Consider the following 27,272-nt stretch of genomic DNA (forward strand, 5'->3'; position numbering starts at 1 on the left):
TTACAGCCTGTACAGACTAATTAATTTTGTTGATTAATGACAATACTAGCTTACTTTCCCCAGACGAAAAATGTTATACTGAATGAATTTTCCTAAAGCGGATAATCTATAACAGTCAGAACGTCTGCGCAAGTAAAATATGTTAGCTGTGTAATTACTTCAAGTGATCAGTTTCAATTTATACATGATAGGTATTTGATCACTTAATACTTACCATAGAGGTTTTGAATTTGATATGGCATTTCGGTTTTAATTTCCATCTGTTTTCGTTTCCATGTTTCATTATTCTATGGAAACTAATTTAAAGCCAACTCCATGGGATACCAATAACGTGAACTGCTGTGGCTTTTATAGTTCATATAGAAAAATGCTTCATTCATGTGTCTCTTTGTTTCGTAAAAATAATGAATGTAGTGTGCAGACGTGGTGGTGGTGGTGCACATGAATAGGGGTCAAAGCTTCGCTAATATTAAATGTATAGCACTTTCTGTGTAAAATGCAAATGAATAACAGCCGAAAATGTGTCAATATGTATCCGGTTGCTCTTTGTTACATCTTTGTAAAACAAGTTTTAATAAAAACAAGAATGGCTAGCGATATATAATGAAAATATATGTTCATAAACATTATAATAAATTAAGGACATTTAGTCCTTTTCCCTTATTTACTGACTGGTTCTGATATTCTGTCATCGTCATCATTAAAAGGTCTATATCTCACTTGATTTCCAGTTAATATACGAATGTTTAACCCAGTGAGGATGTACTTGACATACACAAGAAATAGTTTGTGTCAAACTGTTAGAGTGGTTCTGATGGCATGTGACAGGAAAGGCCGTACCGGCGACAGTAACCATCAGAACAAATCAACACCTTTACAATATTTACAAATTTATTTACAAAAGATGATTATTAACAATGAATAGATATGAAAAGAAAAAAAAAACTGATTATAAGAAAGAAAAAAAAAGAAAGTTCAGTATCTCTAGATACAAAAGTTCTTATAATTCCTTTCTAATCTGACGTGGTACAGTTCTTTAATTTAATTGCGAACTTTAAGTAGCACAAACAAAACGTAGCTTCTAAATTCAGTCCCTTTAAACCGTGAATACGTTGATTCCGTGTTGGCTCCCTATGGTGGTAGGTGATTGCATCCCTGAGCTGACTTCAGAGGATAACAAAAATCATCGTCTTTGCGGTTTACGGCACAACCATGGGACGAAAGCTCTGCGCTGGGAATATCACATCCAGGCGAGTGAAGACAAGTGAACCTCGGGCATTGTACTTCCGGGTTATGACATCACCAGGTAAAATCGTCTGGCGGAAGAAGCTAAAATATATAACATATGGTAAGCACCATAGCAAAACAAATAAATCAGGGCATAAAACTGCTCCTTTGGGTACACCATACCTCCCGTAGGCTCCCATAAATAATACGTGCTACTTATACAAAACATATGTGCTACTAAGTTCATACGTCACGTGATTAAAATACGTCACTTATTACTTCCATTATTACAAAAATTACTTACTTAAAAGACTAAAGTTAAAGTATGAGAAAAATATGAAAAGTATATGATGAAACATTATAGATACGGACATGATAAACTGCAGCTATTATTTACAACTACAAATTAACAAAATTCAATGTAAATCAAACGTTATATGATAGTTGGCATCCATATAATATCTAATGCCATACACTACAACGGACATTGTATGTGTATGCAATAGACTGTCACACAATTTCATATTACAATAATATATACATGGTGCTAGACTTGCCATATAGATTTATACATAACAATACAATGCAGTAATGGCGTTCCATAATTAACAAAATGTTTGACATAAATTTTTGAAACAGTGCTTTACAATTATCACGATACAAATTTCAGAACAAATTTAACATCTTATATAAATGAAACATTTTAGATTCCTCTTTCGAAATAATTTACAAAAGTCTGAAAAATTTAATAAATCATCCTGACATACCGAAACTAGCCAAAATCATGTGCCGAAAAGTAAATGTTACAGAATTCTGTAGAATGAACAAAAATTTATCAAATAAAAATCGTAATGCAAAAATCATACAAAAATCTAACAAATAAATTTCTTACCTCGATCGAGCATAAATTTCTAGCAAGAAAATAATTCAGACATAGATTCGTCTATAAAGTCGGAAGGTGGTGTGCGCAAGGCATATCTAGTCCAGTCTATTTAAAGGATAATGTCCCGCCAAATACTAAATTTCATGGGATTCACGGCTAAGCCGTGGACTCCGACTATTTGTGTTTCCACGGGATTCACGATATAGCCGGGGAATCTAACTACTTTGGCGCGGATTTAAATTGACAATTTGAGGCCCATTATAGTGGTTTTGGGGATAAAAACATAAATTACTGAAGTTTATAAAATATCAACTTTCTTATTACTGAACAGAATTTAATGAAATTTACATGGAAATTTAAGTTATGAAATACAGAAAAATATGAGAGGTATTTTATGCGTGAAATCTGACATTTACCTCAATAATACCGTGTTCACACTAGCAGAACGGTTTTATTTTTATTAGGCACTAATTGGCTATAATTGGTATTTGACATTCAAAACCCATCAAAATATAATCTAGTTTGCGTCCACACTAGGCAAAGAAATGTGGTTTAAATATATACATGCAATGTTGGAAGTTAACAAATATCTTGCAATAACCAAAAAAGGTTACAAAGAATTGAGGCTAACAGAAACAAGAAGGGGTCATCAATATTTAAACTTCTGTGTTCATCTAAGAATTTCTGTTCATTCCATCTATTGTCCATTTTGAGCGTCAGCATGACTCAATATCGCAATTTAATGTTTTTGTTTCAACAACAGTCCAATTACTTTTGCCAGCCACAGCACCAGTTGTTTGATACAAAAGAGAAACACAAGGTATTCTTCCTCCAAAAGATAAGATCTGTGGATTTGGGATTGTAAAACCAGTTATAACCCACATTTGCGTTCACATTTGTAAAATAATGTGGCATTACTTTTTAATGTAGTATTAAAACCACCTCCCGAGGTAGTTTTAATGCTACATTACAGAAACCACTTGACCTTTACAAAATTCACGTTTTACACCACATATAGTGTGGACGCAAACGAGTTTAAAAGATAAACCCAAGTTAATGTAGGATTAAAAACGTAGTCTGAACACGGTATAACTCAAAAATTTACAAAAAGATGATGCAATACCTGCATTTACACTACAGATAAAATAAGGCCCGTATGTCAATTTGTGACATGGCAGACATAATATACAACACGGTACAACCTTTCAGTTACAGCTGATACTAGTAATGTGCATATTACTGTGAGGATTATGCTTTAATTTCCAACAAACAGCAATGCTTATTGCCCGTAAAGATTATGGAATACTTTACAGGTATGAAATGGAAGCTCGATCAGTGTACTTGTACACAGAAATAGGTTAAGTGTTTATGCTATTAAAACCGCCATAAAAGAATATACAATGTAGTTATGTACCAGTATGTCTTATTTAAATGAAATGGGACACTGTTATCAATGGAAAGTTTTTCTTACTGGATTAATTTTCACAGAAAATTTATTGTTCTCTTGTGAATAGATTTAATTAATCGTACTAGAAATTTCGTATAATGAAGCCTCTTGGAAAATGATAAAGATACATTTTGTGTCTTAATTAAGATGATGCAGACAAAATCGTACAATTGTCATTAAAATATTTTACACACGTTCCTTTAGACTGTTCAATATTAGATTATCTCATTAAGTTACATAGGAGCACATTCAGCACAATTAGTTAAGTGAAACTTCTCATAAATGTATTTTTAATTACAGCTGTCAGAGGGAAATATCATTGTCAATAAAACACTTCCAATAGGATACTACAGCATATATATGAAAACGGCCTTGTTCTGAAACACGAGCTATTTAGTATTATAATATCCAGTCCATCTACAGTCTCCGTGGCCGACTGGTTAAGGTCACTGTCTTCAAATCACTTGCCCCTCAACGATGTAGGTTCGAGCCGCTCTCGGGGCGTTGAATTCTACATGTGAAGGAGACATTCAGCTGGCTTACGGAAGGTCGGTGGTTTTACCCAGGTGCCCGTTCGTGATGAAATAATGCAAGGAGGGGCACCTGGGGTCTTTCTCCACCGTCAAAGCTGGAAAGTCGCCTTATGACCTGTAATAATACCAAAAAACCAAGCGAGACAGTTTAAATAATCAAAGCGAAATACTTTAGGTTGAGAATTAAGTAAAAATTAAAAGGTAAGGGTTGATTTCTCGGAAGCACAGATAATACCAAACGAAGCTATAGAGCCATACATCGACAGGAAGGCCCACAACAAAACAAAACGAAACTGTAACGGAAAATATAGCAGACGGTTTGCTTCAAAAATTAAACAACTGGATGACTGGAAGAAGTTCTGGTAGATGGAACGCCATGCATACATGGTTTTATAATGGTTGTTTGAAATAGACACTTTTTTTTGTGAATTTTAGTAGGCAGTTTTGACATAAGTAGTTTCTTAACCTTTATTCAGTTTAGTTTGTAACGAAATAACAATAAAGTAATATATACACCGTCATAACTGTGATGTATATAATGTTAGTACAACATACATGTATATGATAAAATGCAAGGTTCTTTTATTACATTCAAAAGTATGTGAAATGTTAGCCTAGTGATAAATTTGACACATTCAAAATATTTTGACAAAACTAATAAGTCATACTTGACATAAGTGGTAAAGTATAATTAGCACTATAACGCTATACAATGGTGCACTCGACAAAAGTCAGGGCTGATGTGTGGGACAGAATGTGCTAAATGATACGGGTTTTCTTTACTGACCACCGGTGCTACACTCAAGATTGTTACCACATTATCCGTGCTCATCTTCGGAGAACATTTTGTATAGTTAAGGATGGCATTGCTAGTGCAAATAACATTTGCTTCATAGTTCTTCATGCTTTTTGGATAATTAAAATCTCGTTTGTTTTGCATATACAACCTTCAGCCAGAAAATATCTAGTAAGTGTGACGCAGTTGTAATTAGCGAAATGACTCTTAACGGATCTTAACGATGTTCTTCTGTGTTCTCCTTTGTAAACCGATGACATTTTTTTAAAAGGCAACATTATTGTCATTATCTGACCGAACGGAATACCGATTTCAAAAAAACTTCAACAAAGAACAGATGATTAGGCTTGCTCATTATTAGTTTTCACTCTGGATCATAACTATTTCAGATGTGGAATATAATAGGTTTATTATAACAGCATCTCGATCGGGGATGCTGTATTTGGCTCAAGTGGATTTTTGTTAGATCGGATCTCATGAGGCGCACAAGCGCCGAGTGTGATCCGACCTTGCAAAATCCAGGAGAGCCGAATACAAAATCCAAGATCTAGCTACTGATATAATGCCTCTTTTATTATATACTTCTACCATTTTGTTTTCAATATTATATATAACTGTTCTTAACGTGCTTTGATCCAAATTGTCATATAATATGTTTTATATAACTAAAGGCTCAAAGCAGGTCATAACAATAACACATTTATTAACATTTCAATACCTGAATAGAATTGCAACAATGTGTTTGGATGAAAAAAATACACATTTATCAAATTAGTTCGACTCGATATGGATAAAGATCTTAAATATAATAGGAAGGAAATAAGAAATTTATGATTAAAACTTACAAAATACTATGTCGTCATAATTTTAAAAATGATTAACCAGTGACACATCATTTTCACTTTATCGTTTTATTCAGACTGCATACAACGTTGTTTACATGTTATTCGTTATCGTTTGCTTTTAGTTTAATGAGGCACCCTGAAAAGGTTAAAGACAATCGGAGGTTCATAAAGAGCTCATTCCTTCCGTCAGATATAAGCGGCCGCCAGTTGCATGTACACATTCAAATACGTAAGGATGGTAGATGCTCGTAATTATATTCGGTTAATTCTGCTTTCAGCACGTCGGAAGATGCAACTGTTATTTCCAGACAACCATAACAATAATTATATTTTTAAAAAACTATATTAGTTTCTTTATATATTTTTCGAATGTTTTGCTTGTGAAATGAGGAGATGTGAAAACCTAATACACTTACTATTTGATATTTGCCAATATCTTTTGAAATTTGGATGACTTTTGTAGAGCATTATGACGTTATAGTTCGTTTAGAAATTTACAGAATTTAATTATATCGTCATATATTTCTCTTTATTCGGAGACCTTTAGTCACAAAAAAATAACATAAAAATATTTTGATTATATAAACGGGCGATTTTTTTATGAGGAAAATGTAATAACTCGAATTGATTTTCGTCTGACATTTGACAATATATCTATTTAATATCTAAGTCTACTTCACTGTTACTTTTGAGTGTCTATCGCACATTTGTCTGACATTTTGAAATTATTTGATCTTGTAAAAATGACTGTCTGTATAATTAATTGAATTCGGCTGAAATTTTGACATGAAAATACGTTTCTCAGTAATTGTAAAGAGAAACTGGGAAATACCAAAAGAAGTTCCGTTGAGTGAATGTTTATTTGAACAGAATAATAATTATATTATATGAGCCGCGCCATGAGAAAACCAACATAGTTGGTTTGCGACCAGCATGGATCTAGACCAGCCAGCGCGTCCGCTAATGGTTTCTCTAATTGCGATAGACTTTGAAAGCGAGCAGCATGGATCCTGACCAGACTGCGCGGATGCACAGGCTGGTCTTGATCCATGCTGGTCGCAAAGCCACAATGTTGGTTTTCTCGTGGTGCAGCTCATATATATTTGCTTTAGTGGCATGCTATTGTAATACATAATAAACATGAAGGCAGACTATTTCATTATTGCTATTAGAAAAAAAAACAACAACAGCGAACATCGTTAATGTTATAACTTAACGAAAATAATATTGTAATCCAATTTGCAAATTAACTAAAAAAAACAGTAAGACAATAAAAAATTTGATTGTTTACCTGATTCAATCTCGCATACGTCCAAATAATTGCTGCCCAAATCAATTTCATAATGTTATCAAACATATATTTTTCCAGTGTCCCTGTATACTACTTATAATGCGGAGAGGAGTTACGTTAACCGCATGCTATCATAGTCTGAAGATAATATATAATTATTCACATTCCCATCACTTTAACATGCACATTTGAAACTTTTGTGACCAACAGTAATTGAAAGGGGTTCACCACGCTGTGATTTATTTTCATTGTGGATAAAAATCGTTTACTTTAGTACTGACCATTTTCTTGCCTGACTTTTTTAAAGATGATTTTACCGGTATAAAATGCAATGTCTTAAACAGTCGTTTTGCCATTCGATAACGTCAAAAATTAAACTGTGCAGGTGTTTCACGAACTGAATTCTGCCGCAAGACGTATAACCGTTTCCGGTCCTGGCGTGTTTTAACAAATACCTACTATTGGCGCCATGCTTGCGCGAAGAAACAGTTCCATCATATTTGATAAAATTTTACAATAAAGAACATATTAGAATCGAAATAATTTATAGCAAAACAGTGCTTTATCACTATTTATACACTCGGGCGGTTATACGTCGTCCGAAATAATTTCACGAGGGCGCAGCCCGAGTGAAATTATTACGCCCGACGTGTAACCGCCCATCGTGTATAAATAGTGATAAAGCACTGTTTTGCTATAAATCATTCCTTAAATAAAGATAAAGAATTACTTAAATACCTACAAAAGGCATATATTTGCCCTCTGTCGCATTATAAGGTAAAAGAAATATAGAAATCTCAAATAATTATTATATATTAACGTTTTTACAGTATTAACAGTGTGACGTCATAAGTTTGCGTATGGCATCGGCCGATGCACGTGATGTTGCACGAGTAACTCTGGTATAATTTGATAACATCATTTAAAAGACATGAAATAAAAAGAAAATTTGTTTGTTTCAGTGTAAGATCGAAATATACTTCACTCGTGAACACCACTATTTGTGCCATTCGTGAAAATGTTGCATCTGATGTTCACTGTTTGTAAGATATTCTTTCATATTAAAGCCAAATACAAATTAAGATTTGAAACATGTCATATTGTTTAGTTTTTAGAGTCAGTATAGACTTAGCCAACACAAAAAATAACATATAAATATCGACTAAGGGTAAAAAAATGTGTTTTTTTTTTTTCATTTTCTGTCGTAATCATATCATTATCATATGAAATAGCTAGCATTAGCCTCATTCTACAAATGAATTCATGATATTATATACATTTTGTATATATCGTAACAACTGGTCGTAGAATATCAATTGTCTGACTTATAGACACATTTTGTGATATAACGATAAAACAATTAGCAACACCCCACCTATAAGAATCATAATTGTAGTTTTGACATTCTTTTTAATTATGCTACAGAAAAGATATTCAGATTAAACGTACGTGACATGTTTATCTTAATACGCATTGTTAAGACATAAATGACAAAGGTGCATAACATCGTAATTCGGTTCATGCGTGATGAAAAAATACTGCTTATACAATACATAGTGTTACTATAAATAGGAACTTTATATGAAGCATGGAATCCCAAGTTATATGAAGAAAAACAAAGACTAGAGGAAAAGGAAAGAAGGAATATTAACTTATATTTTCAGATATATTCTCATTCTTGTAAAGTACTGTGAGTATTTTAACTGTTTTATTTTATTTTAGTTGTTCTAAATATATCAGACTTATAATCGTACATATCTTATCAGTCTGTACCAAGGTCATATTACTGCACTGCTATCCACCTGTGTATGAATATGTATGATAAAAAAGACATATAATGCATGTGTATGATGAAATAAATCTGTACTCAAAGTTTAGTTAATATTTTACAACACAATATATATGTTAAATATGTACATGTAGCATGTAAAACAATACAAGATCAGACACTACTATTGATTTTCCCGTTGTAAAATTGGATTACAAGGATCAATCGAAGTATGCTTTCAGATCCAAAAACAAACTGATATATTTTAGTATTAGCATAACCGATCTCTTTTTCTATTTTTTTTTCTTTTTTCAAGATGCATACCTTGGTCATGAATGAAAATAAATTGTGTAATTCACACTACTACCACTTACATATAATTGTTTCAATTTTCCCGTTTTATAGCAAGACATTTATGAATTATTCCAAAAATGCACGCAATGCTAATAATAAACAATACTCTTTAATTCAATCATGTCATTAATACAGTTTAAAGTAATTGTATTAATATCATAAGAAATGTGCCTCAATATATACAAGGACTGATATTACGTTTTTATGATTTTATAACAAAGATCTGTATTTGATTTATTTACATGCAACGCCTGAAGAGTGGCTGTTTTATCAAAAAGAGAGCACTTTTGCATGACCCGTGGAATTAAATCTGTCAAGCTGCCTATAACAAAATATGTAAAACTGAGGAAACATGGATATTTGTAAAAAATGTTGACTGTTAAAAGCACAAAGTCTTCGTGATTGTCTTTATTTATACTGTATTTGACGTTTAGTCTTTGCTCGAGGCTGATATTGGCAGCAAAACCAATTAATAAGTATTTTGAACGTTTGTGTATATCCACAATACGACCACGAGGTACAGGCCTTTTTAATGGGACTGATAAGTGGTATCTTAGTATTTACTGAGAAACGGTAGTGAGCAAGTTCTGTAAGGTAATGAAGGTTCATGCCCCCCCCCCCCCCCCCCCACACACCACCACCACACACACTACATCATTTCATTTGACCATTTATATTTCCAGAAAGCTACCCTTCATGATTTTTTGCTTTTGAACTTAACTTCCCTCTTTTGAATAATGGTGTCTTGAATTATTACTTTATTTTATAGTCTGTATGTTAGAACAAAATTTCCACATGTTTTAATATCGTTGCACAAAAACAAGTGACACGATGTCCACTAGAGAGGACGAATCATCGTTAAACCGAAATGGGCATCACAATGTAAAAAGATGGATATCGATATTGCTTGTCTACTCAGTCACGCATAATATTCTTATCAAAAATGCGAAAACCTTTGTGAAAAAAATTTTATTAAAAAAAATTGCGCCTTTTAAAAATCTTCTGGAAGTAACTTCTCTATGTTAGCCTTTCCAGTTATTACCATACAAAATGCTTGAGTCCCGCACTGGCTCTGTTTTTCAGTATTAACCCTGTTGCTTTCGCATTGGCTCAGTTGTGTTTGGTATACGGACATTCTGTTTCATACGATTTGTATGATTTGCCTAATATTGTGTCCAATGTTTCATTGTATTGCTTTAGTTTTATTCAACTAAAAACATAGCGTACGCGAAAACTAGACACGCGCAATAAAACTCCTGAATAATTCTAATTATTATATTTAATATAACAGTTGCTATGGTGACAACGTGACAATCATTCCGATTTTATACATGATGAATGCAATCTTCACATTTTCGCTGATATTTTTTTCTAATAATGAGAACGCAAATTACAACCTGCATACCCTAATTATTGATGCTGATTAATGACAGCATTAGTTCTAGAAGAAACAGTACCTTTTGAAGAATTCTCTAGAGGATAATCAATAACGGTCAGATGTCTTGTAAACAAATCAGAACATTCAATAATACAATTTCTAGATTAGACCAGTTTTAAACACTATTCAATGTTTTAGTGTTTCCCAAGGGGGAAGCCTATAGTCGCCGCTTGGTACGTCCCTCCGTCCGTGTGTCCGTCATTTCCGAAATTCTTGAACGAGCATTTGGCTGGAATTTAGTGAAACTTCACAGAAAGATTTACCTTTTTTAGGAATAATTTTTTACTAAGATTTTAGCCGTTTGATTGTTAAACGTTGTATACAGTAAAACCATTTAGTAACCGGAGTATTTCTCAGCAGGCATTAGACTAAATTCATTGAGACTTCATAGGAAGCTTCACTCCTTTAGAGGAGACTTGCATACTACTTTTATGTATCTGTCAGATGATTTAAAACTGACTTATTGCCCTTTGATTAATCAACATAAGTTTACTATAGAACCATTTGTCCGGAGTATTCCTTAGCAACTTCCATATGGTATATAGCAAAATTTAGTGGAAGTTTAATTCCAAACAGGAGATGTATATATTGACTTAATGTTCCCGTTGGATGATTTCTCACGGAGTTATTGCCCTTTGACTATTCAACATTAGTATGCTATAGTACCTTTTCTTGTCCGGAATATTCCTTAGCAACCACTGGCTTGTATTTAGTGAAACTTGATAGGAAGCTTCTCTTCAGAGAGTTGATGCGCATATTATTTGCATGTATTAGTGAGTTGATTTTTCTATGAGTTATTGCCCTTTGATTATGCAACATAATTTTACTGTAGAACCATTTATTGTCCGGAGTATACCTTAGCAACTTCCATATGAAATAGCGAATATTCATAAGAAGCTTTACTTCAAACAGGAAAAATGCATGTTATTTTCATGTTCCCGTTGGATGGGTTTTCATGGAGTTATTGCCCTTTGATTATTCAACATTAGCGTACTTTGGTACCATTTCTTGTCCGGAGTTCGCCTCAGCAATAAATGGCTGGAATTTAGTGAAACTTCATAGGAAGCTTCACTATTAAAAAGAAAATGCACATATTCTCTGCATGTTTTGGTGAGATAATTTTTCTATGAGTTATTGTATTTAGATTATTCAACATTGTATACTATTGTACCATTTCTTGTCCGAAGTATTCCTCGGCAACTTCTAAAAATACAGGAAGTTTGACTATTAAAAAGAGCTTCACATGTTCATGTTCCGACTGAATGAGTTTTCACTGAGATATTGCCCTTTGATTTTTCAACATTAGTACACTATAGTACAATTTCTTGTCCGGGGTATTCCTCAGCAACCACTGGCTGGAATTCATCGAAACTTCGGAAGAAGTTCTAGTCCCAAGAGGAGATGTGAATGGTATCCAGGGGCGGATCCAGGATTTGGTGTTAGGGTGTTGGGGCGCAACTAAGGGATGTTTTCACCCAAAGCAAAAGATAAATACCTATGCGAGCGTTGCGAGCGTTTAAAAAATGCATATTTCATATTTTTCACCCAGAACAAAAGATAAATTATGTATGCGAGCGTAGCGAGAAAAAAATGCGTATTTTGCACTTTTTCACACAGAACAAATGACAAATTACCTATGCTCCGGCGATTTTAGTGCGCCCCCCAGATCCGCCCTTTGTATCTTTATATTTCGGTCAGATGACTTTTCTGTGAGGTATTCCCTATGATTATTCAACCTTAGTATTTTATATCACCGTTTCTTGTCATGAGTATTCCTCAGCAACTACTGGCTGGAATTCATCGAAACTTCATAGCAAACAACACTCCCACGTAGAAATTGCATATTATCTTCATAAACCGCATATTATCTTCGTAATCCAGTTGGATAGATTTTCGTTCAGCATTGCTCTTTGATTACACAACATTAGTTAACTATAGTGACATCCTTGTCAACCCTTGGCTGAAAGTTCGTGGGAAACTTCACAGTCAAGATGAAATGCGCATATCTTATGCACGCTATTTCTCAACTACTACTTGCTGGAGTCCTAAGAAACTTCTATGAAAGTTTGACCTATATGACTACGCATGCGTCCGTCCGTTGAATTTTTTTGTGCTTTTAGTTAAGAAATAATTTATAGCAAAGGAGTGTTTTATCACTATTTATGCACAGTAGGTGGTTATACGTCGTCGGGCTCAATAATTTCATGAGGGCGCAGCCCGAGTGAAATTATTTGTACAACGTTTTACCGCCCGAGTGTATGAAAAGTGTTAAAACACGAGTTTGCTATAAATTATTTCGATTCTAATATACCCTTAATGAAAAACAGTAGATAAGATATAGTAGCGCTCTTTCTTGGTCGCAACAAAAGCATTGACGTCACCGCACGTTAACGTGACGTCATTCTAGCGTAAGAGGGTTTTAACAGAGGAAAATGTATTAGAATGTGCAATAATGATATTTCAAGGAGCATTCATCGGTTTGACTATATTTTTGTCTTCATTATTTAATGCTTGTTATTTACATTTTATACTTCATTTGGGTTATCAAATACTATGCTATAAATTTTCGTTGTTCCATTTTTTATTTTTTATTTTATTTTCTATTTCTTTACAAAATATCCATGGTAATGTATGGGGTAATTCAAGGCCCCCGTTTATCTGAAATAACAGATTATCAAAGTTTTATAAAAATGTTGAATAAATAAACATCCGAAATAAATAAAGCAAATTATTTTGCAATTTAATTTAATTTCCATCAATTGCCATTCATCATAAATGCAACTGTTTCTAAGGGGCTTTATCTATTTGTCGCCGTATAAATATTTTGAATGTCAAACACCTTTGACCTTTTGAAGATAATACGAGATTCATGTGAGTGAAAAAAAAATCAAAATCCAGTGTCAAAAATTGAATGTCATGTAATATTTCATTATTTTCCTAAATGAATAATGATTGTTTTGCATTCCATTCTTTTAAAAGGGCCTGTGCATTATGGGATCAATGATACGAATTAGGTTTTGTTTTTGCTTTACATGAAATATTATGTTATTCTCTTTCTTTGTTCGTCTGAAACTGATGAATGTAATGTCACTAATTGTGCGATCATGGTGGTTTACGTTAACTAGAATAAAACATTAGTTATATTAGGACATTATTAAAAAGTGTCATTATGTGCTTTTTAACAGCTGTGGCCAACGACAAATGATAAAACAGAAATATATACAAACAGAAATATAACATTATTTTAATATATGGACAGCTTTTCCTCTTTTCTCTTAAGTACTAGCTGTTCCAATATTCCATTGACGCTGACTTCATTAATATTTCATTAAAGGTAATGTTTCACTCTGAGGACTTTGCTTTCACTTTGCTTTCACTTTCAACAAACAACAATGTTAATAGCCTGTAATGGTTGAGTACTTGCAGCTGAAGCATGAACTGAAATCACACAGGAATAGTAGAGTTTTTCGCAGTACTTTTGATACTGTTCTAAAACAACATATAAAAGGTCTTAGTGCATGAGAGGTTATGTACAAAACATGTCTGACTTGAATGAAAGTGGATACCGTTTTCAATGGACCATTATTGTTACTGACTTACTTGTGACAGAAAATTGATAGTTCTCTTGTGAATTGTGAATAGAATCAAATATCGCTCTAGAAATTTCACATAATGAGACAACTTGGAAAATGATCTAGAGATATTTATTGTCTGAATTTAAATGATACAGACAAAAATCATATAAATGTCATTATTATTTCTATGCAGATACGACAGACTGTAAATAATAAGATTCTCTCATTAAGTCATATGGGAACACATTCAGCATGTATAGTTAAGTGGAATTTGTCATAAATTATTGTTTTAATTATGATAGTTTGAAGAAAATGTCATTTCAATAAGAAAAACCCCTCCGATACGACACTACTTCATGCGAATGAGACAACACGAGCTATTTAGGCGTCATAATATCCCTTTCATCTACAATATCAGTTTTATATCATTGTACTGGAACATTTTTCAATCCATTCGAGACATCAATTTCTCAAATAGTTAAAACTGAAAGGTTTCAGAGCTCACAATGGTAAATACTTTAATAAGTTTTGAAATTCAGTAAGACCGGAAAGATCATGTTTGTAAAGTCATTTTAAAATAAACTGTTTGCATGTATAGGTACACATTTTGGCATAAGCAGTAATTCTAACACGATCCGGAGCAATTGCTATATAAACATATAGAGAAATCGCCTATACATGAATCTACGATAAAGTATGGCTGGCTGTTACATTTCACCCCCTACGATTGTGACATAAGAGATTCTACTTCTGTTCCATTACATACAAATTATTTCAGGGCCAAACGGTTGAAAACAATATTTCAAATACATAATTATAATAAAAGGTCGTACTGACTTATGTGTAGGACCGTAAAACACGTTTTAATCTCTACGAGCGAATTCAATTAACTCAATTATGATTCAGCGGTGACGTCATAAATGTATGACATAAAGTATGACGTTATAATGATGTGACGTCATATTAAAGTAAGCATATAAATCGTAACACAGGGTCAACTAACCTAATTTGGTAATTCTGTTCAAAAATAATTTGCGAGTTGTTAGATAACTAGTTTGTAAATACTTCTCAAAATTCTAATAAAAAAAAGGAACAAATATCTAAACGTTCCATTGGCTACGCAAAACCTTCTAACCATGGGGGTAAATTGTAACTGCATATGATCCGAATGACGTATTACGCTGAAAATGTAGTACTGTAAAATGCGAATTATTTGCGTTGTTAGAATCGAAATAATAAATCTGTTCCTACGCACTCGTGATTTAATTATTACGCATCCAAACTCCTGCCCATATTTTATTAACTGATAAAATAGAGAAACAGATTTATTATTTCTTAAATCATCATAATGTATATATCAAATAAAACACAGCACTTTAAGCGACAGACGATTTTTGAATGAATGAAAGAATTTAACTCTACGAAATAGGCTGTGTGGTCAAAGTATTAAATGTGCTACTGACCGTTACTTTTCTTAAGATCTCTACCATTATTTATTGCATAACTTGATTTCTTCTTCTGATCCATTTCATCGGGCCCTTAAGGGTGTTTCTCTTGATGCTCTGTCTTCTGCAAAGACATTTAGTACATACGTTTTGGGTTCTTAAGGTTTGCTTTTTGTACAGTTATACAGGGGTATTTTTGTGTTTTACATGCCATGTCTTTTGTTTCCATTCTGAGTGTTAGAGATTCACCTGGCGGTGATTACTTTTATTTATACTGTGTTGGAAGGCTGCGTATTTGGAACGTGGCATTCTCTGTTTGATATTTATCCCTGTTTTCTTCACATGCTTAAGATAATTGCTATACTAATCATAAGTGTACTTTAACGTCATTTTTTTATAATAAATTGACCTGGTTTCAATATATTTTTTAAAAATTCTCATGTTGTATAAACCGACAAAAATATTATTTTAGACTACATTTTCCTGCTGTTCCTAGATATTTATCTTTTTGTTTGATTCAATTTATTTTTAAAGATCTGCTCAAACTTAAAGCGTAATCCGGACATGATCTCTTATATATTTCGTCAACAATATAAGCTCAAGAACAGCTTTGTCAGCATTTCCTGACAGCTGAATGCAACAGTGTTTTATACAGGCATATGCATGTTGAGAAGTTAACCCTAAAAATTGTGTGCTAGACTTCAAACTTCTTGGAGCTAACACTTAAGATGCATTCATTCCCTATTTTAACACTTGAATTTTCCTGACAATATTTAAAGATTGTGTTAAGCATTCTACTAAAATATAAATAATATAACCGTACAGAAACGAAAGGATCCGAGCTCCGAATGATTATTAATAAAACTTGTCAGAATAAATTTGTTTCAATCTTAATTATTTGGTGTTTAATTACTTTCATGTTTCCATAAACAGTGCTGTAAGTGACATCCGTTGCAAAGGTACTCCATGCCTGGAGGATGGATAATATCTAAGTTCGGGAAAAGTGTTTCATAATTATGCAAATATCTACTAAAATAAGAAAATGCGACTTCTTTATCAAATAGTCTTAAACAAGCATCTAGGCTGATATCTTACTGCAGTTCAGTAAAGGAAGTACACCAAATCTTAGAAACACTTCTCGTCGTTTTTAGCTCACCTGTCCGTCGTCCGTCCGTTCACAATTTCTCGTGAACACAATAGAGACCACATTTTGTAATCAATATTAATCAAACTTGCACACAACTTGTATTGGCGTAATATCTCGGCTCTTTTCGAAAACTAGCCAAATCCCATCATGGGTTCCAGACTTATGGCGCCTTAAAGAGGTCAACATTTGCTATTTTTGACTTGTGAACACAATAGAGACCACATTTTGCACACCCAATTTTAATCAAACTTGCCCACAACTTGTATTTGCATAATATCTCGGTTCCTTTCAAAAACTGGCTAGATCCCGTCATGGGTTGTAGAGTTACGGCCCCTTAAAGGGCCAACATTTGCTATTTTTGGTGTGTGAACACAATAGAGACCACATTTTGCAATCAACTTTAATCGGACTTGCACCCAACTTGTATTGGCATAATATCTCAATTTCTTTCGAAAACTGGCCAGATCCCATCATGGGTGATAGAGAAATGGCCCCTTATAGGGCCAACATTTGCTATTTTTTGACTTGTGAACACGTCAGAGACCACATTTTGCAATCAACTTTAATCAAACTTGCACACAACTTGTATTGGCATAGTTTCTCAATTTCTTTCGAAAACTGGCCATATCCTATCATGGTTTCGAGAGTTATGGCCCCTTAAAGGGCCAAAATTTGCTATTTTGGCTTTTGCGCCAAATAGAGACTTCATTTATGGTTTACTTTGATAGAGACTTGCAAAATATCCTTAACAACAATAACTCTTGGATTCCATGATGAATATGCCAAATCTATCTATAGGTTCTGGAGTTACGGCCCCTGATTGATCCATGAAAGAGCCAACATTTGTTGATTTTTACATTGTGAACACTATAGAAGTAACATTTTATATTTGATTTTAACCACACTTACACACAACTTAAGTCACAGTAAGATCTAGGTTCCTTTCGAAAACCGGCTATATTCAATCATGAGTTACTGCCCATGAAAAGGGCACAATTTTCTATATTGGCCCTTTCAGCCATACAGAGGTTTCATTTATGCTTTGATTTGAGGCAAACTTGCACAGAATGATAATCTTGATACTCCCTAGACCTGGATTGAAACTGGGTCATGTCGGGTCAAAAACTAGGTAATCAGGTCAAATCAGAGGAAAAGCTTGTTAACAACCTAAAGGCAACATTTATGATCCTATCTTCATGAAACTTGGTCAGATTGTTTATATTTTGATGATTTATAGGCCGAGTTTAAAACTGGGTTATATAGGTTCAAAACCTAGCTCACCCGATTAAATCAAAGGAAAAGTTGTTAACACTCTTGAGGCCACATTTATGACCGTATCTTCATGAAACTTGGTCAGAATGTTTATCTTGATGATTTCTAGGGTCATATCGGGTCAGAAACTAGATCACCCGGTCAAATCAAAGGAAAGGCTTGTTAACACTCTTGTTCATTTGATGTGAAAGAAAGTTAGTCAGAATGTTTGCCTGCATGAAATATCGCATGAATTTTTATCTGGGTCATGTGGGGTCAAAAACTAGGTCACCAGGTCAAATCAAAGAATAAGCTTGTTTACACCCTAGGGGCACAATTTTATTCTATCTTCATAAAACTTGGTCAGAATATTTTTTATCATGAAGTCTTGGATGATTTCAAATCTGGGTCAAATGTGGTCAAAAACTAGGCCACTGGGTCAAATCAAAGACAAAACGTGTATACATTCTAGAGGCAACCTTTTTGCTCCAACCTTCCGGCGACTTTGTCAGAATGTTTGTTTTCATGAAAATTTGGACAAGTTCGAATCTGGGTCATGGGGGTAAAAAACTAGGTCACTAGGTTAGATCAAAGAAAATGATTGTTTACACTTAAGAGGCCACGTTTTTTATTCAATCTTTATGAAAATTGGTCAGAATATTTGTCTGCATGAAATCACTAGGTAAAACATGTTTACACTGTTACGGTGTGTTACTCAGGTGAGCGACTTAAGGCCATCTTGACCCTCTTGTACTATTTGCGGACAGAAATTTAAAAGCTCTAATCATATGCGAAGCAGCATGTCTTCCGTGAACCACTACAAGACGCTGTATTCAGCAAATTGTACTCTTATTTGTGACAGAAAAATTGAGGGTGTCTTGTTAATCGAATTATATGTCAAGCAAGACAATTCTGCGAGAAACAAAAGAACTTTTATTATCTTGCTGCTTTAATTAGATGGGTCAGTTTTGGAAGATGATTTATGGCTACGTTGGGCACGTGGCTTCCTACAACATGTGATCATTAGGGTAAGCTTAGCTGTAACTTGCAGTTATTTTGTTTCTGTGATTGTATTTGTTTTTGTATCATGTTAATTAAGCTCAACTGAAATAAAGTTCTGGATACTGTAACATTTATTTTCAAATGAATAGGCCTTTTGATCAAGGCAGCCAGTCAAAATCGGTTACATTTACCTGACGAAAATGGCCCATATACTTTAATTGACTTTAAGTGACACTAAAGCATTATCACAATCTTTAACACTCCCTCTAGGGCTTTGATGACCGCATTATAATTGTCCAGATTTACAAAATTAAATGCTATGCCGATGGTCGAGAAATACCATGACTACATTTACAGCCTAGCTATTCTTTTTACAGAAGTGCTATTGTAAACACACGTGTCAAATAATTAGTGTTTATCGTGAAATTTCATCGAATAAAGGTTTTCTGTTCATTTTTTGGCATCTGATAGAGGAAAGAAAAAAATATCATAGTCTAAGAGCTAGTCGTCTACATCAAGCACAACACAGAGAAAAGAAAACTTGTAAAATTCGAGATTCACATCTGTCATAATTATCGTTTCCTAAAGTTATTCTATTCCAACCCATACAAAAAGACATGAACATTATATACTCAGTCTTTACCATTTTTAAAGATTCATATAGATATAAGAATGCAAGCATGAAGTGCAGTGAGCATCATTTATCAGAAATGACATTTTTTTAAGAAACTTTTGTGATGGGAATGCGTAAGAATTTAAAATCAAAGCACTGAAGTACTGTTTTTCTTGTCGGTCTGAGGGAAATTTTGGGCTCGGACCCCGCTACCAACCGGACTGTTAAAGATTATGGTCTAGTCCTTTTCCTTCCCTAATACGATAAGTCTTACATATCGCTTGATTTATTATCTTTATCTCTGCATATTACACAGTGTGTGTATTCTGTCACTGAGTTTGAAAAAGTTCCATTCATACGGATATTTCATTTCATAGGGGGCGAATTAATTTACCTTCATTATGTAATATTTTGTAATGTTATCTGAAAGGATAACAGAGAGCTGCATGACATAATCATTTACAGAATCACGTAGAAATTATAGTATTCTGTGTCTTTTGGATAGCTATACATATGTGTATGCCATACATGTTATTACTGTTCTGCAGAAATGTTAGGACTATTTTAGGTGAGATTGTTTACTGTTGTTTGTAGGCATATGGTATTAAGAGAATTTGAACCGTATTGTTCACTCTGGGGCTAATCGCCCCAAAAATTAAATTTTCAATATCTACGCACATCCAAATAGTTTAATCCTTTTATACAAACTTTTAAGACACTCTGTTTTTTTTTGTCTGATCTGATAATTATTTGAAACTATAGATCAAGCGTTTTCGTAATATTACAGATGTAATTCTAGCTTTAAAAATCTAAGACTTTTACTGGCTTGAAGGAAATATTTCTAAGATATAAAAAAAGGAGAACAAAAATACAATTATATCTCGATATCCCAACTTCCAAAGGATCGAGCTTGTTACTTCGAGAAAACCGAAATTCAACTTGAATGCTTTTTTTTTTGCAAGTATTTTTGACGGGACTTTTCAATGTCTTTGAGATTACTTGAATTTTTAGATTTAGATTTTTAGCGAGCTCGAGATATCGAGTTTCAACTGTATATATAAAAGATGATCTGTTGAATGCAGAGTACGCTGTAAAGCAAAATAATAGCAGATTTGATTTGATTGTTCATCGGTGGGGGGGGGGGGGGGGGGGGGGGGGGGGGGGGGTAATGAAATTTGCAACACACGTCACACACCCTAGCACCGGCTTAAGCGGAATTCTATATACAGATACATAATACATGACAAAGCAGCTGTTCTAATGAAAACAATTCTAGTGAGAATGCTACATTTGTTGGATTTTTCTACAAAAATTTGCACTTGTGGCGAAGATTTAATTAGACAACGATCAGTAATAATTGAATGCTGTTCCCCCAGATGCAGAAACAGGCGTTATTACACAGAGGATATTACATGAGTGTCATTTCATATTTAATTTATTAAACAAGTATTTTATCAATTTTATTCAACGAGTTTAATAAATTCAGTTAGGAAAGTCACAAATGTAATATTCTTTTTATCACGTGTAAGCTTTTCCAGCCGAAACATAAAAAATCTACTTTCTTTAACTATTATAAACAAGTTAATTTGATCAAGTTGAACGTCTCCGATACTTTAAACGACGTCGACGTCAAAGCTTTAGTACACTATAAATAGTGTACTATTATAAAATTCTTTCACTAGTTGTAGGTGCAGATGGGAATTTCCGGCCTCGAGGGTAACTGTTTAGGCGGTAACGAGGCTCCGGATATATAGCCGGATATTCCCATCTGCACCTATAACCAGTGATAGAATCTTTTTCTTGCATACCGATATCAAGAAATGATAATAAAAATAAAATCAGTCGAACGGCATTTTTTAGAACTATTTCATATAGCAGCGTATTTAAACAAAGCGCGGGAAAGCAACGTCCGTTAACAGGAAAGACGTCATGACGTTTCAAAGACAAATAACAATGTTTAGTTCCGGTTTTGTTTTATCAGTTGCAGCGTAATGTTATGGATTTTTGATAAAATAAATTGTTTTGAATCGAGAAATATACTATCGGGAACAAAGAGGTCAAGGTACTGGATTTTTATTCCGTTTTTTTTTTAAAATATAAATAACTACATAAATCTTCTACAATTATGTAGTTCGTAATACGTCATTTTAAGCACGAGAGTCATCTTACACCCCAGGGTGTAAGTTGGATTTTTCCAGCACCGGTAAAAATACCGGAAATCCCCGTCTGGTGTGCAAGAACAAACTTTGTTTCACTTCCACGACGTCAAACATGTGATAATATATGTTAATAATTACGTTGTTATTTGTCTGAGGGCAGTCATATTAAATCTCCCTCATATAGCTGGGGAAGTACATCTTCTGGTTCAAGCATATTTTGTTAATCATGTTGTTGATAAAATAACACATTTCAATGGTATCGGACCATACAGTCATACAAGTTTTATTCGCATTTTGATCCCGCTTCTTTCTAAGTTTACAAAGCACACTTTAATATATATGCTTTTATGAAACAAGAGAACATCGTTAATAATGAATATGGTAAAATCATATTTAATTTAATAGAAATATTTATTTTCCTATCCTAGGTATCGAGAGACGACGTTCCTGATTTTCTAAACACGCCTGTTTTGTTAAAAAGAAGAAAAATTTATCATAGCCGCATCCAATGTCTTTTTGCTAAATACCTGTAGAATACAAGTTACAAGCATTTTCTTATTATTCCTCATCTTTAGAAGGAATGCTACAGAACTGAAAAAGACATAGAACTGAAAAGACAGACCTGATTGAACAGACCAAACGGACAAAGGAGAATTGCGAAGGACAAGCACAGATTGTAATTTTCTTTTTTTATAATTTTAGTTATATGTATTTTTAGAAGCCAAGCGATCGCACTATACTAGTTGTTCTGATAACTGTTCTCTATCGGATTCTAATACACACACACTAGACATTTTTTCATAGGTACCAAATTGTTCGTCAGGACCATCTCTTTCAAAATAAAAAATGTTCCCATGAAAAAACTCTTTTGAACTATATATGATTTCACTGTTTCCATGGCAACCATAATTTTTGAAAAGGACAACCATATATATGATAAACAGTCATATCTTGGTCAGTTTAGGTGATAAAACAATAAAAATGGTGTCAAAATGGAGCTAAGACATTGGTCTTTAAATTGCATTATTTTTATATTAATTAACTAATTTGCATATTCATGAATATTAATGAGAATGTTACAAATTGACAAAAGTTTGTTAAAAAATAACATTTTCTAAGTTTCAAATCAATTTAAATGTACCAAACAGCTTTGATCTGGTCTTAAAGTCTCTCGGTGTGTTTTTATATATTATTTTGTTACTCTTATGGTATTATTTTTTACTCAAAACTGGATGTGCTCAGCTAATTTGCATAAAATGAACCGGTGTCACAAACAACGAATAAAATTATGAGACCACTAAAACTGAATAAAATTATATAATTAATTGTTACCAATGAAATAACAATTTTATATGGTCTATAATGTCCGCAGACGTCGCGTTAACACTTTATTGATGGAAGAATAAAAATGTAACATACATTACACATGTTACGTTACCATTTCAACAACCTTGTTGTATTGCATCAATTATTTAGAAAATATTCCAGAAAAATAATTAATATTACTTATTGTGTACTATAATAATACAATATGCTTCTTTATTTGTCAGACAGTGTGATTTTTTTCCTTAACACACCTTAGAATACGTTACCACTACCATTGCTTTTTAAAAAGATATTTAAGAAGAAACTGAAGCCCAAATGGTCACATACTGATTTATTTAAACTGTTAATGGTAAGTTTTAAGAAGGTTTTCTTCTGTTATTTCAGAAATTGCCTAAACTATATATTGCAACATCCATGTAACTATAATTTTAGATGGAATTTCAATAAAACATACAATAATATCCATCTGTGCGTTCATTATATTATGATCATACAGCTGATATGTGCAGTTGTCCTGCGAGTAAAAATCAAGTTTTTTAAAAAGTTTTTTTTTTTTAATTTTAGAAATTGTCGCATTATAAGAACATATACAAAACCAACCCTAGCTCGATAGGACGAATCATAGGGTCTTGATTCAGATATCTGGATGAGGCCTTTGCTCTCCATGACGATTCAATAAAGATAGTGTGTCTGAAGTCAATAGACGTACACCTGTATAATACGGAGAACTTAGCACTTGCCTGTAGAGAACTGAGTAGTTCCGGTACAGAATCCAGGGACACTTGTTAGGTTAACTGTTCAACATTACATGACTGAATTTCTGTTGCAAAGCGGTGCTAAACCAAAACTAACAAACAAAAGAAAATATGCAGGTATTTAAGTAAACACTTTAGATTTAAAAATTTTACCAGGTTGGCAAAACTGTTTTAGTGATACCAAATCAAGATATAAGAAAAGTATAAAACTTCATAAGTATGAAATAAAGAAAACTATTGTTGTCATTTTGAAACATTTACAATGACAAAATGTACAAAATATATTTTTGATATTTTAAATTGTACAGACAAGGACTAAATTGTATTATGTGATGGAATATTCCTGGATATACCGGAACATTAAGAGAAGCTATGCATCAATCATAACAAATAAAGTTTGATAATCAATTAAGTTACGTACCAATTAAAGGTTATGAAAAAGGCATGACCTGTCTTTGTCAAAAGTTCAAACTGCAGCAAGAACCTCGCCAGCATGATACAAATTGCTTCAGAATCAAAGTGTAATCAAATGTCATTCATAAAAGTAAAGTGATGTTTGAGAGCCTATGATCTTCTTTTGTCAGTTGCTTTCTATTTTATAAACAATATATTATGAAGCAACATATTATTCATAACAGCTAACCAACAAGAGAGCAAATATGCTATATTAGGTAACATTAAAGTGAAAATATTGTAAGTCACATCTTAATCAAGACGTGCAGAATGTGATTCTCTTGTAACACCGCTGCCTCAAATTGTGTGCAGTTCATATTTTTCGGAAATTTCATCTAATTTCAAATTAAGATTTTCACTAATCCATGCAATTTTGCTATTACAGAACACTGTTTAAGCTAGAGCTAGGGGTGTGAGGGCAATTTAACATTGCATTACATCTAACGAACAGACACAATCAAATCGAATCAAATCAGCTGTTATTTTGCTTGGTTGTGTTGTTATGCTTCCAAAGGATCATCTTAAAAAAATATTTGCTATCACAAAAAAGTCTTTAAGTGTCATGTGATGTTTATAAAAAATCTCCTCGTACTCGGTTTCAGTGTTGTTAGATTTTCTGGCCCTTTTGGACCATGTTTACTAATAAACAGAATTCCTCTTAAGCCAGTGCTAGGGGGCGTAAGGTGTGTTTCACACTTCATTACCTCTCATAAACAGACATGATCCAACTGAGTTTGCTATTTATTTGCTTGGTTGCGTTCTTTACTTCTAAAGGATCTTTGTAAAGTCAATTGCAACATGTTTTCAGCAACTCTGAAGTGTCGTTCAGAAGGCACTCAGTATCTTCCTAGAAGTTTTGAATAGCATTATGTAATTGTTTTCTTAACAATTTTGGTTTTCAAACACTTAATATTGTTCACATTCTTGACAGCTTTTTGCAATTTCATAAGTTTAAATCTAAAGATTACTTAAAGTACCTGAATATTTCAATTTTTTTTAGTTTTTGTTCAGTGCTGCTTTTCAACAGTGAATAATTTATTAATAAGCCCATAAATATCTCAATACAATGCATGTTTTTCTCAAACTCAAAAACAAAATGCTTTATTTCTCACGTAAATACTGCATAGATACACTTCACAATCACACAAAACAAGATAAATATTCCATTATAAAAACATTTTCCATGAAAGGCAGCCCCAAATTGTAACCCTATTATCAGTGTATGGATGTTAGCAGGGATTTATACATAATTAATATATACAGAATATATACATAAAAATACATAATCAATGTAAAATGTAATTATTGACAACAATATTGAAACCATCAAATAAAAGAACATCATAATTAAGAAACTGATATTAGTATAATTAAACTGATAGATGCATTAATTCAAAATGAAAAAGGAACATTGAATGTGTAATGAATGTTTCAGATGATTTCTTGGTTAACAAAAGTAAAGAAAGAATGTTAGAATTAATACTTTAAAGTTTTAACAAATCAATGATATCATAATATTGATAACAATGATTCAAATTTCTTCCTACGTGTTTCTAAATACAGCAAAATACAGTGGTAACGTATTTTAAAGCGCCGTTATGGAAAAAATCTCATTGCTTGAGCAGTATGGAACTATACTATTTTGCAAGAGAATTTAATAACTTGATAACTAAATATTCCTCTACTATTTTTTGAGAAAATAACGATACAATAAAACAAGATCACTGGAATGGTAACGTAACATGTGTTAAGTATGTAACAAACAGATTTCTCCTTCAAATAAGTATTTACGCTATATTTTCATATGATATAGCTCAAATAACACAAGTTTATTGATAACAGTTTATTTCGTCATGTTGTTCAGTTTTAGTTATATCTTGTTTCCAGAGATGTCTGTTTTAGCATAGATTAATTTATGCAAATTAGCTGAAATACCTAATGTAGAAAAAAATGTTTACCTTCAGAGTAACAAAATACTATTCTAGAAAACACTGAGAGACATCAGGACCAGATCAAAACTGTCTGATCTATATTTTCTAAATAATTGATGTAATAAAACAAGGTTATTGAAATGGTAACGTAACATGTGTAAAGTATGTTACATACTGATTCCTCCTTCAAAAAGGTGTTTAAACTACATTTCCAAAGAATATAGCTCACATAATTGTTTTTTTTTTTTTTTTTTGATAACAATTAATTATGTCATTTTATTAAATTTTAGTGGTATCTTGTTTCCTGAGATGTTGGTTGTGGTAGTGGTTAATTTTATGCAAATTAGCTAAACATACCTATTTTGGGGTAAAATATTTACCATCAGTGTTACAAAATACTATTTAAGGAAACACTGAGAGACTTTCAGAACATACTTCTCCAGCCCGCCAGTAAGTGCACGTCTCGAGAAGGCAAAGGGCATTGACACAACTAGGTCATTGGCATTTTTCTGTCAATGTCCTGACTGAAGCTGGCGGGAGTGGCCATAAAGGGGACTGTTTGTGACAAGGAGCTACGTACTTGGCTGACGGCTTGCTGTTCAGACGGCCTGCAGAAAATAGACGGCATGCAGAGAAGCCACCGAGCCGCTCTAACTCCACGCTCAACGTGGGGGGCGAGCGGGGAGGGGCACAACACCCACAGCGGAGGAGCGGCGGAGGATTCCAGCGACAGCGGCTTGCAGCACTTACCGCCCTTTTAAGGGCACCTTCGAGCAACCACGTCTCTTTACGGGTCTCTGTCGTTTAGGTCTCATTGGCCGTGACAGTGATTCACTTTTGGCATCCAATTTATTAGCCCACCATCATCAGATGGTGGGCTATTAAAATCACTCTGCGTCCGTGGTCCGTCCGTCCGTCATTCCGTCCGTCCGTCCGTCCGTTAACAATTTCTCGTTATCGCATCTCCTCAGAAACTACTGGGGGGATTTTGACCAAACTTTGTCAGAATGATGTATTGGTACCCTAGTTGTGT

The 27,272-nt window shown here is 33.4% G+C and overlaps 1 protein-coding gene across 2 annotated transcripts in view; it reads left to right on the forward strand.

Annotated features, from left to right (window-relative positions):
• The first annotated feature begins 8,557 nt into the window (after positions 1-8,557).
• Positions 8,558-27,272, forward strand: part of LOC128555820 (E3 ubiquitin-protein ligase XIAP-like) — a 29,495-nt gene continuing 10,780 nt past the window's right edge. Inside the window, exon 1 of one of the 2 annotated variants that reach the window (XM_053539479.1) lies at positions 8,558-8,712. The gene's annotated coding sequence lies outside the window, so the exon portion shown is untranslated. Of the gene's footprint in view, positions 8,713-22,251; positions 22,451-27,272 lie in introns of those variants that run through there. The other variant, XM_053539481.1, reaches the window with a different exon arrangement.

This window comes from Mercenaria mercenaria, chromosome 3 (genome assembly GCF_021730395.1).
Source record: "Mercenaria mercenaria strain notata chromosome 3, MADL_Memer_1, whole genome shotgun sequence".
NCBI classification, from domain to species: domain Eukaryota; kingdom Metazoa; phylum Mollusca; class Bivalvia; order Venerida; family Veneridae; genus Mercenaria; species Mercenaria mercenaria.